Source organism: Tachypleus tridentatus, chromosome 8 (genome assembly GCF_004210375.1).
Source record: "Tachypleus tridentatus isolate NWPU-2018 chromosome 8, ASM421037v1, whole genome shotgun sequence".
NCBI classification, from domain to species: Eukaryota; Metazoa; Arthropoda; class Merostomata; order Xiphosura; family Limulidae; genus Tachypleus; species Tachypleus tridentatus.
Window position 1 is genome coordinate 144,285,938 of NC_134832.1, and position 16,749 is coordinate 144,302,686.

The 16,749-nt window shown below is 30.7% G+C and overlaps 1 pseudogene across 1 annotated transcript in view; it reads left to right on the top strand.

The window, feature by feature from the left end:
* The window catches only part of LOC143223665 (uncharacterized), a 29,640-nt pseudogene that overhangs the window by 8,352 nt on the left and 4,539 nt on the right, over positions 1 to 16,749 (top strand). Inside the window, exons 3-4 of the transcript XR_013012995.1 lie at positions 2,146 to 2,258; positions 11,123 to 11,279. The product of XR_013012995.1 is annotated as an uncharacterized LOC143223665 (transcript). The remainder of the gene's footprint in view (positions 1 to 2,145; positions 2,259 to 11,122; positions 11,280 to 16,749) is intronic.

A 16,749-nucleotide genomic window follows, 5' to 3' on the forward strand; every position in this document is an offset into this window, starting at 1 on the left:
GTACCCACAAGTATGGAACAATATTGTCACTGTACCCACAAGTATGAAATAATATTGTCACTGTACCGACAAGTATGAAACAATATTGTCACTGTACCCACAAGTATGAAATAATATTGTTACTGTACCTACAAGTATGAAACAATATTGTTACTGTACCGACAAGTATGAAACAATATTGTCCTTGTACCTACAAGTATGAAACAATATTGTCACTGTACCCACAAGTATGAAACAATATTGTCACTGTACCCACAAGTATGAAACAATATTGTCCTTGTACCTACAAGTATGAAACAATATTGTTACTGTACCGACAATGTGAAACAATATTGTCACTGTCACTGTACCTACAAGTATGAAACAATATTGTCACTGTACCCACAAGTATGAAACAATATTGTCACTGTACCCACAAGTATGAAACAATATTGTCCTTGTACCTACAAGTATGAAACAATATTGTTACTGTACCGACAAGTATGAAACAATATTGTCCTTGTACCTACAAGTATGAAACAATATTTTTACTGTACCTACAAGTCCACAAGTATGAAACAATATTGTCCTTGTACCCACAAGTATGAAACAATATTGTCACTGTACCCACAAGTATGAAACAATATTGTCCTTGTACCCACAAGTATGAAACAATATTGTCACTGTACCCACAGGTATGAAACAATATTGTCCTTGTACCTACAAGTATGAAACAATATTGTTATTGTACCGACAAGTATGAAACAATATTGTCCTTGTACCTACAAGTATGAAACAATATTGTTACTGTACCTACAAGTCCACAAGTATGAAACAATATTGTCACTGTACCCACAAGTATGAAACGATATTGTCACTGTACCCACAAGTATGAAACAATATTGTCACTGTACCCACAAGTCCACAAGTATGAAACAATATTGTCACTGTACCCACAAGTCCACAAGTATGAAACAATATTGTCACTGTACCAACAAGTATGAAACAATATTGTCACTGTACCTACAAGTATGAAACAATATTGTCACTGTACCCACAAGTCCACAAGTATGAAACAATATTGTCACTGTACCCACAAGTATGAAACAATATTGTCACTGTACCCACAAGTATGAAACAATATTGTCACTGTACCCACAAGTATGAAACAATATTGTCACTGTACCTACAAGTATGAAACAATATTGTCACTGTACCCACAAGTATGAAACAATATTGTCACTGTACCTACAAGTATGAAACAATATTGTCCTTGTACCTACAAGTATGAAACAATATTGTTACTGTACCGACAAGTATGAAACAATATTGTCACTGTACCTACAAGTATGAAACAATATTGTCACTGTACCTACAAGTATGAAACAATATTGTGACTATACCTACAAGTATGAAATAATATTGTCACTGTTCCTACAAGTACGAAACAATATTGCCACTGTACCCACAAGTATGACTACTGTGTTATATTTCTACTTACCATGTTTAAAGAAAAAAAAAATCAAGGTCAGTTAAATACAATTCAACAACAACTGTGCAAAATTATCAGGCACAGTTATCCTCATATCAGAAGAAAGATATGTTTGGATTTCACTAATGTAAACATAGCAAACTCTGCATTTCAAGTAAATTCCATCCTGGACTTAACCCTGATACTGGTTAAAATTCCACTGTGATTTAGAAGTTAGAATAATTAGTAGAAAAATGTTTGAGGATATACGTGTTCCAGCTGTGTGTTATAGTCACTTAAATATTATGAACACAGAAATCAACAGTAGTTAGGAGTTGGGCAGTAAATAGAAGCATCTATTGATATCAATAGACATTTGAAGTACCTAGCTTCTTATAGAAGGATAAAACCTTATATCCAACATTGTTTCTGTGTCTCTTTAAAGTGTTAATGTGTGTATATAAGTGTGTATTCCAAGTCAAGTCTGGCTGATATTGTAAGAGAGGCTATAAAAAAGATAATTGTAACATCGTCTAAAACCCATCCTTCTCCTACATTACTGATGTATCATTACTCCTTCTCCTACATTACTGATGTATCATTACATTATATGAAGTTTTATTGTTAGTTTATAATAAATAAATTATATTCGTTCATGTTGTTACAAATAAATACATATTGTTTTATATTTCCAGCAACACAAGAATCTGATTCATTAACAGAAAGATTTTCAGACAACAGATTTGGGTTTCATGTAACAAAAGAGGAACAAGAGGAGAAGTGTGATGTACTTCCACAGAAGACTGAGGTAACTTGTAGACTAACAGTTCTGTTATCACAGTAATATGTTTATGTAATTCATTTTTAGTTGATTATAGTTGTTACAAAAACCTTAAAAAAAGTGGTATTTTCTTCTCTTTTAAAACAGTGCTTAAATTATTTTTTTTCTCTCTCTCTCTATATATATATATCGGGTCCGAACACTACATCGCCTGTGTCACGTCCTGTTAGAGCCAGACGTGTACGTGCCCGTGTGGGTGGCGAATAGGTCCAGCTGTGTGCCAGTTATGAACATGCATGTGGAAGATAACTGTTATAAACAGTTGTTAATATCAGAGTATTATAAACAACACATTACATTAGTACATCCACTGGTTTTCCAAAAGACAGACAGCAAGCCTCAATATGTAATGGATGTAACAGAGCATTATGTACAATGTAGTATGAGAATACATGGAAGTTTATCATACCTTTATTATTAAACACAATAGTGGTTAGTATGTAGGGATAGGCAAAGAAAATAAACATCTGCCATATTCATTCTATTACTTTATAATGTTTACAGATAACTGCTAAAATTAAGTTATAGATTTCTTTGAACAACTTATTGTTGAGTGTTTCATAGCTTGTTAGACTTCCATTATTAATGAAAATAATTGCTAAGGCAGAGAACTGGGAACTAGCTAAAGAGTTCACTTTTTTTCTCTCTAGCCAAAAATTATATGTGAAGTTTTTTATAATAGCTTTAGTATAATATAAAAGTATTTTAGGAGAACTTGTGGACAGGTTATCAGGAAGCATGTTGGTACTTAATATAATCTAAAAAAACCACAATTCTAGTATAAACAATATTATCATTACCCCTTGAAGTTAGCTTTCTTACAGAAATCTAGTGTTCTTTTAAAAGTTTAAGTACAGAATGAAACAAGAATTACCAACCAGCAATACTTGAACATTAGATGAGAATAACATGTAGAATACTCAATGCTTTGAACACTACAGTGGGTGTCTTTTGGGATCCAGCCCCTATATTATATATGAAGTGAAGGACTGAAAACAAAAGTCAATACATATAATATTAAATTTTATTACACACATTCAGAGAACTCACTGAATCTCAGTCAGGAGAAAAACATGTTAGAAAGCAAGTAAGTAAATATTCAAGCATGAATATAGGGATGATACAGCTATACATCTTGAATACATTCTTTCTTTACTGTAGATTTCTCAACATTAAGTTTTGAGAGGTCACAGTTATGACCAGTGATAATCAGTGATCTATTGTAACCAGTTGTATGGTGTAATATTAATATTTGAAGTCATTTTACAAGTGCAGTGAAGAAACTGACAAAATTGATGTGATATTAACAATATATATTACCACTAAATTACAAAAATAAATCAAATGTTCACTTACCAAACAACTAACATTTATGAAATTGTTTTGAAACAAAAGTTTGCAAGAATTACATCCAGCAATGCCAAAAAATGCACAAAACCATACACAAATCAATACATTAGTAGGCCAGAACTTTCCAAGAATAAATGTTATCTACAACTAAATGTTGAATTCTTGCAGCTGCATGAATTTGGGTTTGAATAAAATTGTTTAAAATGAACAATTTTATACATACTTGTAATGACCAATAACTATGAGCTTGTAAGATTGACCCTGTACTTACTGGCTAATTAAGTAGGGATTTCTTATAGTTTTTGTACTTCTGTACATTTTGGCATTGTGATCTCTACATCATATCTAATATTTGCAAACTTTTTTTCACTACTTGTTTCACATGGATAAATTATCTCATTTCTGTTTGATTTCATTTATTTTTCTTTACCTACTGGAACAGAGCCATCTGTCAACTCCCAGCTAGTATTCACTCATTCCCCATACATTGGAAGGATTTTTTAATTAAGATTTATGTTTTTAGAATTTAAAATAAAATCAGTTATTTCATATTTTTAAAAGGCAATACTATAATTTCTTAGTACTTGCATTAGTTGTTACATTCTTTTAACACTCAGTATGTGAGGTAACAAGAAGATATAATAAAGCTTTAGATGTGTGGTGACACAAAGTGTATCTTGTATTACAGGTATACACAAATTATCACACTCTGAAAAAAAACTTAACAGGTTAAACTTATAATGTCACAGTTTTTAAAGTGGTCAGGCATTCTTCCATAGAACCTGGTCATGAATGATACACTTTTTGTACAATTATTGTAGACCATTTAATATGGTTGACCAAGAAATAACATAAGACTAAACAATCACTGTAATTGGGTAACAGTCAAAGGAAAATATATAATTGGAGTATTATATAAGAAGTATCTCTCCTGTGACATTCTAGCTCCCTCTAAGGATCGAGAGAAGATAGTGACATGCTATCATACTTTTATACTTCTATCTTTAGAGAAGATAGTGACATGCTATCACACTTTTATACTTCTATCTTTAGAGAAGATAGTGACATGCTATCACACTTTTATACTTCTATCTTTAGAGAAGATAGTGACATGCTATCATACTTTTATACTTCTATCTTTAGAGAAGATAGTGACATGCTATCATACTTTTATACTTCTATCTTTAGAGAAGATAGTGACATGCTATCACACTTTTATACTTCTATCTTTAGAGAAGATAGTGACATGCTATCACACTTTTATACTTCTATCTTTAGAGAAGATAGTGACATGCTATCACACTTTTATACTTCTATCTTTAGAGAGGATAGTGACATGCTATCACACTTTTATAATTCTATCTTTAGAGAAGATAGTGACATGCTATCACACTTTTATACTTCTATCTTTAGAGAAGATAGTGACATGCTATCACACTTTTATACTTCTATCTTTAGAGAAGATAGTGACATGCTATCACACTTTTATAATTCTATCTTTAGAGAAGATAGTGACATGCTATCACACTTTTATACTTCTATCTTTAGAGAAGATAGTGACATGCTATCACACTTTTATACTTCTATCTTTAGAGAAGATAGTGACATGCTATCACACTTTTATACTTCTATCTTTAGAGAAGATAGTGACATGCTATCACACTTTTATACTTCTATCTTTAGAGAAGATAGTGACATGCTATCATACTTTTATACTTCTATCTTTAGAGAAGATAGTGACATGCTATCATACTTTTATACTTCTATCTTTAGAGAGGATAGTGACATGCTATCACACTTTTATACTTCTATCTTTAGAGAAGATAGTGACATGCTATCACACTTTTATACTTCTATCTTTAGAGAAGATACTGACATGCTATCACACTTTTATATTTCTATCTTTAGAGAAGATAGTGACATGCTATCATACTTTTATACTTCTATCTTTAGAGAAGATAGTGACATGCTATCATACTTTTATACTTCTATCTTTAGAGAGGATAGTGACATGCTATCACACTTTTATACTTCTATCTTTAGAGAAGATAGTGACATGCTATCATACTTTTATACTTCTATCTTTAGAGAGGATAGTGACATGCTATCACACTTTTATACTTCTATCTTTAGAGAAGATAGTGACATGCTATCATACTTTTATACTTCTATCTTTAGAGAGGATAGTGACATGCTATCACACTTTTATACTTCTATCTTTAGAGAAGATAGTGACATGCTATCACACTTTTATACTTCTATCTTTAGAGAAGATAGTGACATGCTATCATACTTTTATACTTCTATCTTTAGAGAGGATAGTGACATGCTATCACACTTTTATACTTCTATCTTTAGAGAGGATAGTGACATGCTATCATACTTTTATACTTCTATCTTTAGAGAAGATAGTGACATGCTATCACACTTTTATACTTCTATCTTTAGAGAAGATAGTGACATGCTATCACACTTTTATACTTCTATCTTTAGAGAGGATAGTGACATGCTATCACACTTTTATACTTCTATCTTTAGAGAAGATAGTGACATGCTATCATACTTTTATACTTCTATCTTTAGAGAGGATAGTGACATGCTATCACACTTTTATACTTCTATCTTTAGAGAAGATAGTGACATGCTATCATACTTTTATACTTCTATCTTTAGAGAGGATAGTGACATGCTATCACACTTTTATACTTCTATCTTTAGAGAAGATAGTGACATGCTATCATACTTTTATACTTCTATCTTTAGAGAAGATAGTGACATGCTATCATACTTTTATAATTCTATCTTTAGAGAAGATAGTGACATGCTATCACACTTTTATACTTCTATCTTTAGAGAAGATAGTGACATGCTATCATACTTTTATACTTCTATCTTTAGAGAGGATAGTGACATGCTATCACACTTTTATACTTCTATCTTTAGAGAAGATAGTGACATGCTATCACACTTTTATACTTCTATCTTTAGAGAAGATAGTGACATGCTATCACACTTTTATACTTCTATCTTTAGAGAAGATAGTGACATGCTATCACACTTTTATACTTCTATCTTTAGAGAAGATAGTGACATGCTATCACACTTTTATACTTCTATCTTTAGAGAAGATACTGACATGCTATCACACTTTTATACTTCTATCTTTAGAGAAGATAGTGACATGCTATCATACTTTTATACTTCTATCTTTAGAGAAGATAGTGACATGCTATCATACTTTTATACTTCTATCTTTCTTGTTGGTATCTTTAGTTGATTCCACTCTCATGCTGATCTTTCCCCTCATTATTACCAAATTCACCCCTGTATCATTGTAGCTCTTCCCTATCAAAGATACTTTCTTACCCTATGTTGTCATTGTCCTTTGCTCATTTTTTTCATTGTGATACTGCTCTTTGCTCTTATAGTTAGATATTCATTATTGACTTATGTTAAAGTCATTGTTTGTAAGATAGGACTTGAAATCAGTTTTGTATTTCTTTGTCAACTAACTAAAGGCTGGTACAAGATGTTCCATTGATTGTTTTCCTTTAGGAGGACACCTTTAGTATTTATTTGGACACCTTCACTAGTGTGTGTTGTGTCTCAAGATAGCTTTCTATGAATTGTCTTGTTCTTTGTCACCATCACCATTTCCAAACTGATAAAACATAACAGTAGATAGGAAAAAAAAAAAGAAGCCATTCTTCTCAGGATGAAGGTGTTACCCACATTGTTTATGGACACTCACTACAAAATAATATAACCTTTCTTTTTAAATGTTTGACCTCTGAGTTTTTTTAGTTTAATACTTTGTAAAAATATTCATTTTTTATTTTGTGTCTTTAAAATGATGTTAAAACATTGTACCAGTTTATATTTTTTCTCTCATCTTAAACAATATAGCTGTATTGTTTTTAACCCTTTGGATGCCATAATCAAATTTATCCTACTTGATATTTATAGCTGTTTGTGGTGCCAAAAACTTTTCCTTATAGTGCAACAATCATGATACAGAATTTTCTGCCTTTGTGTTATGCACATGTACATCACTAAGCAAAAGCTCAACTACCAGTGGATTTTGATATAGAAAACTATTAAAAATGGATAAATTCTAAATTTCATTTTTTCATGAATAATTGACACTCCTGAGAATGCATTGAAATTTAATTGAGCACTTAAAAGTTAAAATTTGATTTTAAAAGTTTTTTGTTTTGTTCTTTCGTTCCAATGTACTGTTTATACTGTGCTAGTTTTATCAGTTTCTTCTGTAATTCATTGAATCTATTTACTTGTTTTCTCTAAACTGTATTACTTTTATACTTACATCTTTTAATTGAAACAATGTTGGTAGAAGAGAATTTTGCCTCATTAAGTTACTAATGAGATCTCTTTTATCTTTCATTTTAGTGTTACCTTTGTTATCAAATGATTTCAGCACAACCTGTTACTTATCTGTTGTAATATAAACCCAAATACATTGCTGACTTAATATACTTATTTGTTTCATGAATATAGTAGATGTTTCTTTCTTCTGTATTCTGTCAGTGATCTATCACTAAATTACCAAATGTTATAAGGTAGCTTGAATTTGTTATGTTATCTACAACATAGAATCCTCTGATATCCTCTCTCCACTTTATTATAAAATAATGGTATTGTGGTTAAGAAGTGTGGACTTACTTTCTCTTTTGAATCTTAATGGTGCTAGAGAAGTGGCTAAATCTTTATTTTCAGAGCATAACTGTAATGGTGGGGTAAAGGTAACACTAATTACTGGCTTAACACCTTCCTGAGAATCAGTTTTCATGTTATCACCTCCTGTGAAAATTTTATAACATTAAATACCACAGCTTCCCAATTTAAATGCACTTAAACTTTTTTTCACAGATTGACCACCACCTCTTGTAACCATTTTGAAATACTTCCATAGCTTATCCCTTTTTTAGTGCTTTTAAACGTTTTTTTGGAGACCATCTGAATTTGTTTTGTTTGTCAGTGGATCACATGTTCATTAGTGTATATAAACTATGTGTTATTATATATCCATAATTATGTAATCTTTCTTTGTACTGTTGACAACAGATTGTAACCTCTTCTCTATTTTATTCTTCTTTACATATATTCTATTCTTATTTTTCCTCCAAATCTTCTGTTGGCTGGCAGAACTTTTAATTCTGGAAACACCTACATTGTTTTTTACCATTACAAGTTGTATTTATTTAAAATATCAAAAACAGTTCAATTAATGACAAAAAAAAGTCCACGAACTTGAGGAAGCTTACATGTGAAAAAAAACTTTGTGACAAAATCCATTTTGTAAAATATTTATTAAAATTAGTTATATCTGATTCAAAAACTATTTTATTTATGTATTAATTTAAACCTTTTGATAAAATTCTTTTCCTCTGAAATCACAGTATAAAAGATTCACCTTGCAGCTCACCTCTTAAAACAACTAATTTCGATCTAAGTTGCTTACAAGTTAAATCCTTCTCTCTTGTGGTTTGCAAACTATATCACTAGTTTTTTTCTCTTGGTTGGTAACTGAATAGGTTAGTTCAGAGATACATGGTATGTTTTCAGTTTCTAATGCAGTGAGCCATAGCTGAATGATTCAACTGATTTAATCCATGTAATCATTTATCTATGAAAAGTGATTACATTAATTAATGTGTTATAATTCAATTCATTAATCCAAAATTATGATTAATTAATTAATATCAAGAAAAATTGATTAATCCAAAATTGTGATTAATTAATTAATTAATATCAAGAAAAATTGATTAATCAAAATTATTTTTCAGTTTATTCCAATTGTCAGTTTTTCAAAATTACAATTAAACTGATTGTTTGAAAATTATTAGAAAACATATCACTGTTCTTTGTTTAATTGAGCTATTAATTTTCATGAAAGGTTTCTTGAGGGTTCTGAAATTAACAAAGCTGAAATTCAGAGTAATTCAGTTATTTACTGTAAATAATTAAGCACTGTATTAATTACTTGCTACAGATATTACAATTGTATTGTTTCTTAATCAATGTGATTCAGGTATTATAAAACTATGTAACAAAATTTTTACTTTTTCTTGTTCTTGGACAGAAAGTGTTATTTCCCAATTGCTTATGCCTAAAGTAAATAGGAAAGGCCTGTTTTTCTCTTCAAACTTTGCTTTTGTGACCTGGGTAATGAAATTTTGAAATTAATGATTTAAAAACAGGAATAATAATGCAACTCTAAGGATGACCTCTTAAACTATTAACAGATTATTTCTAAACATATAAATGTTTCCATGGCAAAATTTCATATCTTGACTTTTTCCAGACACACTAAGAAATGTGTTTAGACTTTAGTGATCTGTTTTAGTAAGCCCTAGTAATGTCTCAAACACCTGCAGTTTCTGTAATGAAGATTCATTACAAAATTCATTTTTTCTTGTTTAGAAGATAAAAGTTTTAGGAGAAAGATATTTTTTGTTATTGATCATACAAGTGGCATGACACTATAAATGTTGAATGTGTAGAAAACTCTAAAAATCACTTTTAAAAAACTTTGTAAATCAGTTTCAAAATTCTCATTTTCACTTTGCATTTTTAAATGCTTAAAATGGTTAAAGTTTCTTGTTACCAATTGGGAAATAAATAGTTAATTTCATTCTAAATGCATTAACATCATTCACCAAGTTAGTAAATAATCTTTTTAGTGTCAAGCTTAACTGAATTGTCTCAAAATTATTAAAAAACAAGTCACTGTTCTTTGTTAATTTTTAATGAAAAACAAAGTGGAAATTAATGTTCAATTAAGTTGTTTAATATTTTAATAAAATTTTACCACTAAATGCTCCAGTGTTTCTTAATATTGTTATAAATAATAACTATTTAATTTTAATTTAAATAAATAAACTGTTTGTTTTTAAGTGTTTTTATTTCTATATCAGTCACATTACTAGAAGTAAAGATGTTTGGCTTATTAGGTTTACTTTAGAACTGTATGGTTAATGTATTATTATAATGGAAGTCCATTCTTTTTTGTAAAAGATACTGAAAAGTTGGTTACAGAGTTACATGTGACTTTTAGAAAATTAACTGATACGATACTGTCATTGTAAAAATGATATATTGGAGCAGCATATGGGGAGAAGTTAAACATTCCATCTGTAAGTTGCATTCATTGGAGAAAACTGCAGTTGCTATGGTATTGTGTATTTTCACTTCACTGTGGTTGTCTTCAACTATCTGTGATGGTGGCTGCAATATACCATAAGTACAATGTTTTAAACCATAGAAAATTTAGATTTTATTAATGTTTCTCACTGAACTTAAGTATTTGGTAGTAAATTGTCCATTTTATTGGAGAAACAAAGATTAAAATTCCTGAATTTTGAAGTTTTAGCTAGATATCCTCATCTACTGAATTTAGTAAGTTGTGGAGACCCTTAATATTTTGGTGATGTTATTTTCTATTAATCTTTTTGTTTCAGCACACAGTTGTCAGATGGAAAACTGGACAATCAGATGCCTTAGAACAACATAATGTTATTTCAAAGTTCAGTGACAATGATGATGAAGCTAATGATGTAGTGAATGTGAAAAAAGAAAATGTGCAACAAATCAATTCTGGGTCAGAAGATACATCTGGTAAGTATAAATGTCTTAAAATTAACATAGTTAATACTGATTGAAAGAGTTTTTCATATAATCAAATGATATTAGTAGTTTATATTTACTGGACGTCTTATGCTAATACAGAACTACTTGTTTTGATATAATTACTGATATTTTATAAATGTTGCCTTTACTAATGAGAAAGAATATAGTTATATCAGGGATTTGCTTCCTCTTGTCTCTTAGTTTTTGTGCTGTTTCATCATCCACACTCATCCCTGTATCAGTTCAATTATCTGTATCCATTCAACCTTGTCATTGGTGTTATATCTTTTATGATCAGATACTCTTAAATTATGTTCTGAGTGATAATATGAAATTCCACACATATGAACATAACATGAACATAAATTAGGAAGCTTACACTTCAATACGGTCCTATCTCCTCTTCATAAAGCCATCTTGATTCTTTTCTGCCCTATAAACATTACCAAACATTTTTGCAATCACTGCTCTAGTCTTTATATCCATCAATTTCATGTCATTTCTGAACATATACATATCATGTGACTACTTGTCTTGCCTATATTGGTGCAGGTAGTTCCTTTTCCACTCATTTCTTACTTTTTTAGTGACATAATATTGTTTAGATGTGTGTTTGTTTTCCCATGTAGCTACTGTTATGAATATGCTTCTCTGTCACTTTTATTTTTTAACAATTTTATTTTACTGTGTTTGCATTCACTTCTTTCAAAATTTTTATTTTGCAGTTATTCTTTGTTACCAAATTATAAGAGATTGTAGTATGAATTTGCAATCAATCTATCGAATATGGAAATTCCTGTTACAGTCTAAAGTCTTATCAACATGAATTCCCAGGAATTGGGTTCAACTTTATTTGCACAGGGAGTTACAGGCTAATTCAGAGGGAGCTAGATTCATGTGTTTGACCTTGGAATTTTTCTTTGTAATGTGACAATGTTTTTTAGAAAGAATGTATCAATGAGGAGACATCTGGACTCTCTTTTTTCCTGCCACCTTCCATCAGTTGCCGTACTGCCACCTCATTCACTTCGGTGGAGAATTATTCTTCTCATTTCTTCCTGTTGCTACCAGCTACCCCAGGATCTCTGTTGTAAGGTCTTTTACTTGTACATCTCACATTTCATTGATTTACCTGACAGAGGTCTGTCCAGATGCCCTTTGTGAGGTTTTTGTCCTTATCAACACACAGGAGAATTAACTATTTCACAACATTGGTGCTTGGTCTCTGGTAAGTTAGATATTTATGTGTTCGTTGTCATTAAGTCACTTAAGATGAATTGTAAGTGAGATATTATTTTTTACTTTGTTTTTTAAGTAAATTTGATCATTTAGCATATTTATTAATATCACATACTTTGTAGACTTGGCAAGTTTTGTGGTTTGTAGTTTATTACTAATAACTACTTTAATTAGGTATGTTTAAATTGTTCATTACTATTAGTAACATTCTACTTGAGTTGTGTTTTTTCTCTCATTGTTTACTGTATGCCTTCTCATCCTAATTTTTGTCAGGGTGGGAATTGATTTAGTGTCTTTTGTCTTCTAGGTTAATTTAAAGGAATATTAAATTAGATTTTGATTATTAGGGTGTTTTCTCTCTAATTTTTGTCAGTTTGAATGTCAATTATTAATGTATACCTTTCAGACTAAATAAATGTAGATAGTTTGTCTATTAGATATTTATCATATTTTATTAACTGGTTATATTTTGATAGTTGGGACATTACACATCATTACCACTAGGTAACATATAATTCATTGTTCTGTCTTAATCATTTTTTCATATTGTTAACTATGTGTCTTACCATCCTAATTTTCATCATTGTGGGACTGGGGAGGCAGAATCTGATCATTCTGTTTGTTCACTCCACACCCAATTATCCCACCTTCATCTCACCCTGTCAATTCTTCTGCAGTATTTATCTGCTATCCACCTTCTTTCCAAGGCAATCCACAGAGATTCTGCAGGGTGACCTCTTTTCCATGGTTTTTGTCCTTCCCACCCTTCCATTTCTCATTTATCCATATTCTTCACCTAATTTTTTTGACAAAGTGTTATATTTGGAGGTACCCATGAAAGGTTGCCTTCTGCACAGTGTCTTTTCACATCATTATGTTCTTTGCTTTACAACTTCAACATTCTTTGGAAGAAATTGTTCAGGCCAGAATATGGACTATTTCCTTTGTTGCTTCATATTTGCAAGATCTAGCTGTATCTTCCTCTGGTGGATATTGTTTACCTACCATGGAGATTCTACAAAATGCTAGTTTGCCTTTGACTGGAGTAAGTCTTATCACTTCAGTTCATTTGTTTTTATTTCAGAAACCTTAGTTTTAATTGCTGATAATGGGATCCCACTCTGTAGCAGGTGTCACCTGGTGAAGTATGGTAAACCTTAAACCTACACTATATATATATATATATATATATTCCTCCAGTCTATCCACTGTTTACTTTTCCCCTTTTTTTATACCAGTGGAGCTCAGGAGTCCTTAATTCCCAATTGTTGAGTTTGAGAGACTTGACATCTACCTCATAATGTTGGCAATAGGGTGTGTGTATACTGTTCCTGCAGTGGAATAAATGTGCAACGTCCTCCTCATAATTCTGAATGTAAGATGTTTCTTCTCACATTTATGATTCAGTGACTTATCATTTCTGTTCATGATACTTATAACAGGTATAACCTGCTCTTACAATTCAGCTTAGGCATTACCATGACCCCATAATGCTGGGTTTATTTTCGTGTGCTTATAGTTCCTACTGTTGTTTTATCTGCTTTGCACCAAAAACTTACTTTATCCTCATAATTCCAATTGGTTGACATATGGTACTCTCCTTACAATTGGGATTCCAAATTGTGTATAATATGATCTCCATACCTTAATCACTATATATATTCTACATAATGTTAAAGAAATATTTTTATTTACAAGTTCAAGTTGTGAACCTTGTCTGTTCAGTTGAGGTTATATATTTACATAGTTACTTCTGATTATATTTTATTTTGCATTATGGCTCTCAGAACTAACAGCAGTTTTGGACGTTCTCCTAATGCCAAGGATGAATCTTGGAACCTCATCAGTCTAGTTGAGGTTGTTTATGTATGTAGTTAATTCTGTTCATATTTTAGTATGCATTACACCTCTAACAATGACTTGCATTTGTTGCATATTCTTCTAATACTGAGGATGATTTATGAAATTTTGTGTGTCTGTTTGGGGTTGTGTATGTATCTCCTCGTGTCAAATTCATTTCCTGCTTCAAGGGCAAAGAGAATACCTTTTCTATACATAGTGCAGTATTGCACTTGTGCACTTCATTCATCTGTGAGCACACTCATTCATTCTGGGCAGTCTATTTCTGCTTGATTACTCTGTTGCAATCAGAAATTCTAGATTTGTGTAAGAGAAGGTAGGACTGTGTTATTACACTGAAAATATATTTCTGATAGGTACTTACTTCCTCTCACACACTTCATACCCTAACTACCGGTGTTCTTCTCTTAGAACATACAAAAGTGAGGATTTAACAGGAACAGCAGAGAGAGCTAGTTACACCATTAGAGGTGATTCAATATTATTGTTGAAAAGTAGTCACATGATGTGCATGTTCAAAAATGGTGCAAAATCGATGGGGTGTAAATACTGGTAGGCTGATCACGAAAACTTTCAACAATGCTCAGGGACAGAAACAAATCTAAATAGGTAGGAGGTAAGAACCTATCTGAAATAACTTTTCAGTGTGAGAAAAATTTTAACATGTTGTGAGAGTTAAAGTTTGCATAGTTTTACTTGTTCCAGTCCTTCATAAATAATTCAGTTGTTTCACTTTTGTAGACATTTAATATAAATCCAGTTTGATATGACGTGTAAAAATGTGTAAGAGATAATTTTACGTTGAATTCTTATGTTTCAATTGAATGTTTTTTAAATTAAATATTTTATTATTCACAGTCCATTATAAATACGTCATTTTGTTGATGTATTTCTCCTAATTTTTGTTTTAAATTTGTAATTTCAAAAGAACAACTATATTAATGTCACAAGTGCAGAAACTGGAATGTTCATTTTCATACTCTAGCCTGTGCATTATGAACATGTACAATTAAATTTTGTTTTCTTAGCACTTGTGTATAATGTTAGAATAATAAGTAAATAACACACAATGTTAAAATTGATACACAATTAAAAATACTTCTGAAATATGGACTCTACAGGTATCCAACTTTACCACATCATCATTAGGAGTAAACTTGAACACATAACTGTTGTATTTATGTTTTATTAGTTAGATAATGTGACCTGTATGTAAATTTATATTTCTGCATAAGTCTTAGAGAAAGTCCCAGAACATTTTTACACAGATAAATGCCAGACCTTTGTATCTGTTTAAAAATATTATGAATTATTAAATAGAGATGGAGGTATGAGAAAAATCTTTGTAAAAATGTGGCAGGACTTCCTCTGAGATGTATGGAAATGTTAAGTTACATGCATGTTACATAATCTAATTAAGAAGAAAATAAATATGATCCTTATGTCCTGCAAGTTCATTCCTAATAATGACATGGTAAACATTAAAGTATGTGAAGTCCACTGTTTAATTGTATATTGATTTTAATATTACATGTTATTTATTTGTTATACTCCACAGTTAATATGTGAATATATTGTAGTTCCTATATCACTGTTTTTCATTCTCTTAAATGGTGGATATATATGTATATATTTATCTTTTAAGTATATGATTCTCATGAGTTATAAACAAAAATAACATCTTGTTCTGAGTACTTCAACATTTAATTTTTCTGTTGATAACAATGAGTTGAGTACTAAATCACAATGCAAGCATTTCTACAAGATACTGTTCCCTCATATGCAAACTTCCTACCTTCCAGAGTGTAGAAAAAGGAGTTATGTTACTGATGCTACCAATGCTCTACTAATAAGTATAACATAAGTATAACATAAGTATAACATAAGAAGAAAGTAGTTTAATAACATTTTAATGTAAAGCACTAAACCTTTGTGTCATGTGCAGTATAACATAAGTATAACATAAGAAGAAAGTAGTTTAATAACATTTTAATGTAAAGCACTAAACCTTTGTGTCATGTGCAGTATAACATAAGTATAACATAAGAAGAAAGTAGTTTAATAACATTTTAATGTAAAGCACTAAACCTTTGTGTCATGTGCAGTATAACATAAGTATAACATAAGAAGAAAGTAGTTTAATAACATTTTAATGTAAAGCACTAAACCTTTGTGTCATGTGCAGTATAACATAAGTATAACATAAGAAGAAAGTAGTTTAATAACATTTTAATGTAAAGCACTAAACCTTTGTGTCATGTGCAGTAAGGAATACCCAGGCGATTGTGTTAAAGAGAACAGTGGTTAGATAATGTAAAGTATAGTCCACATCCTAGTGAGTAATTTTGCTTGTAAACAC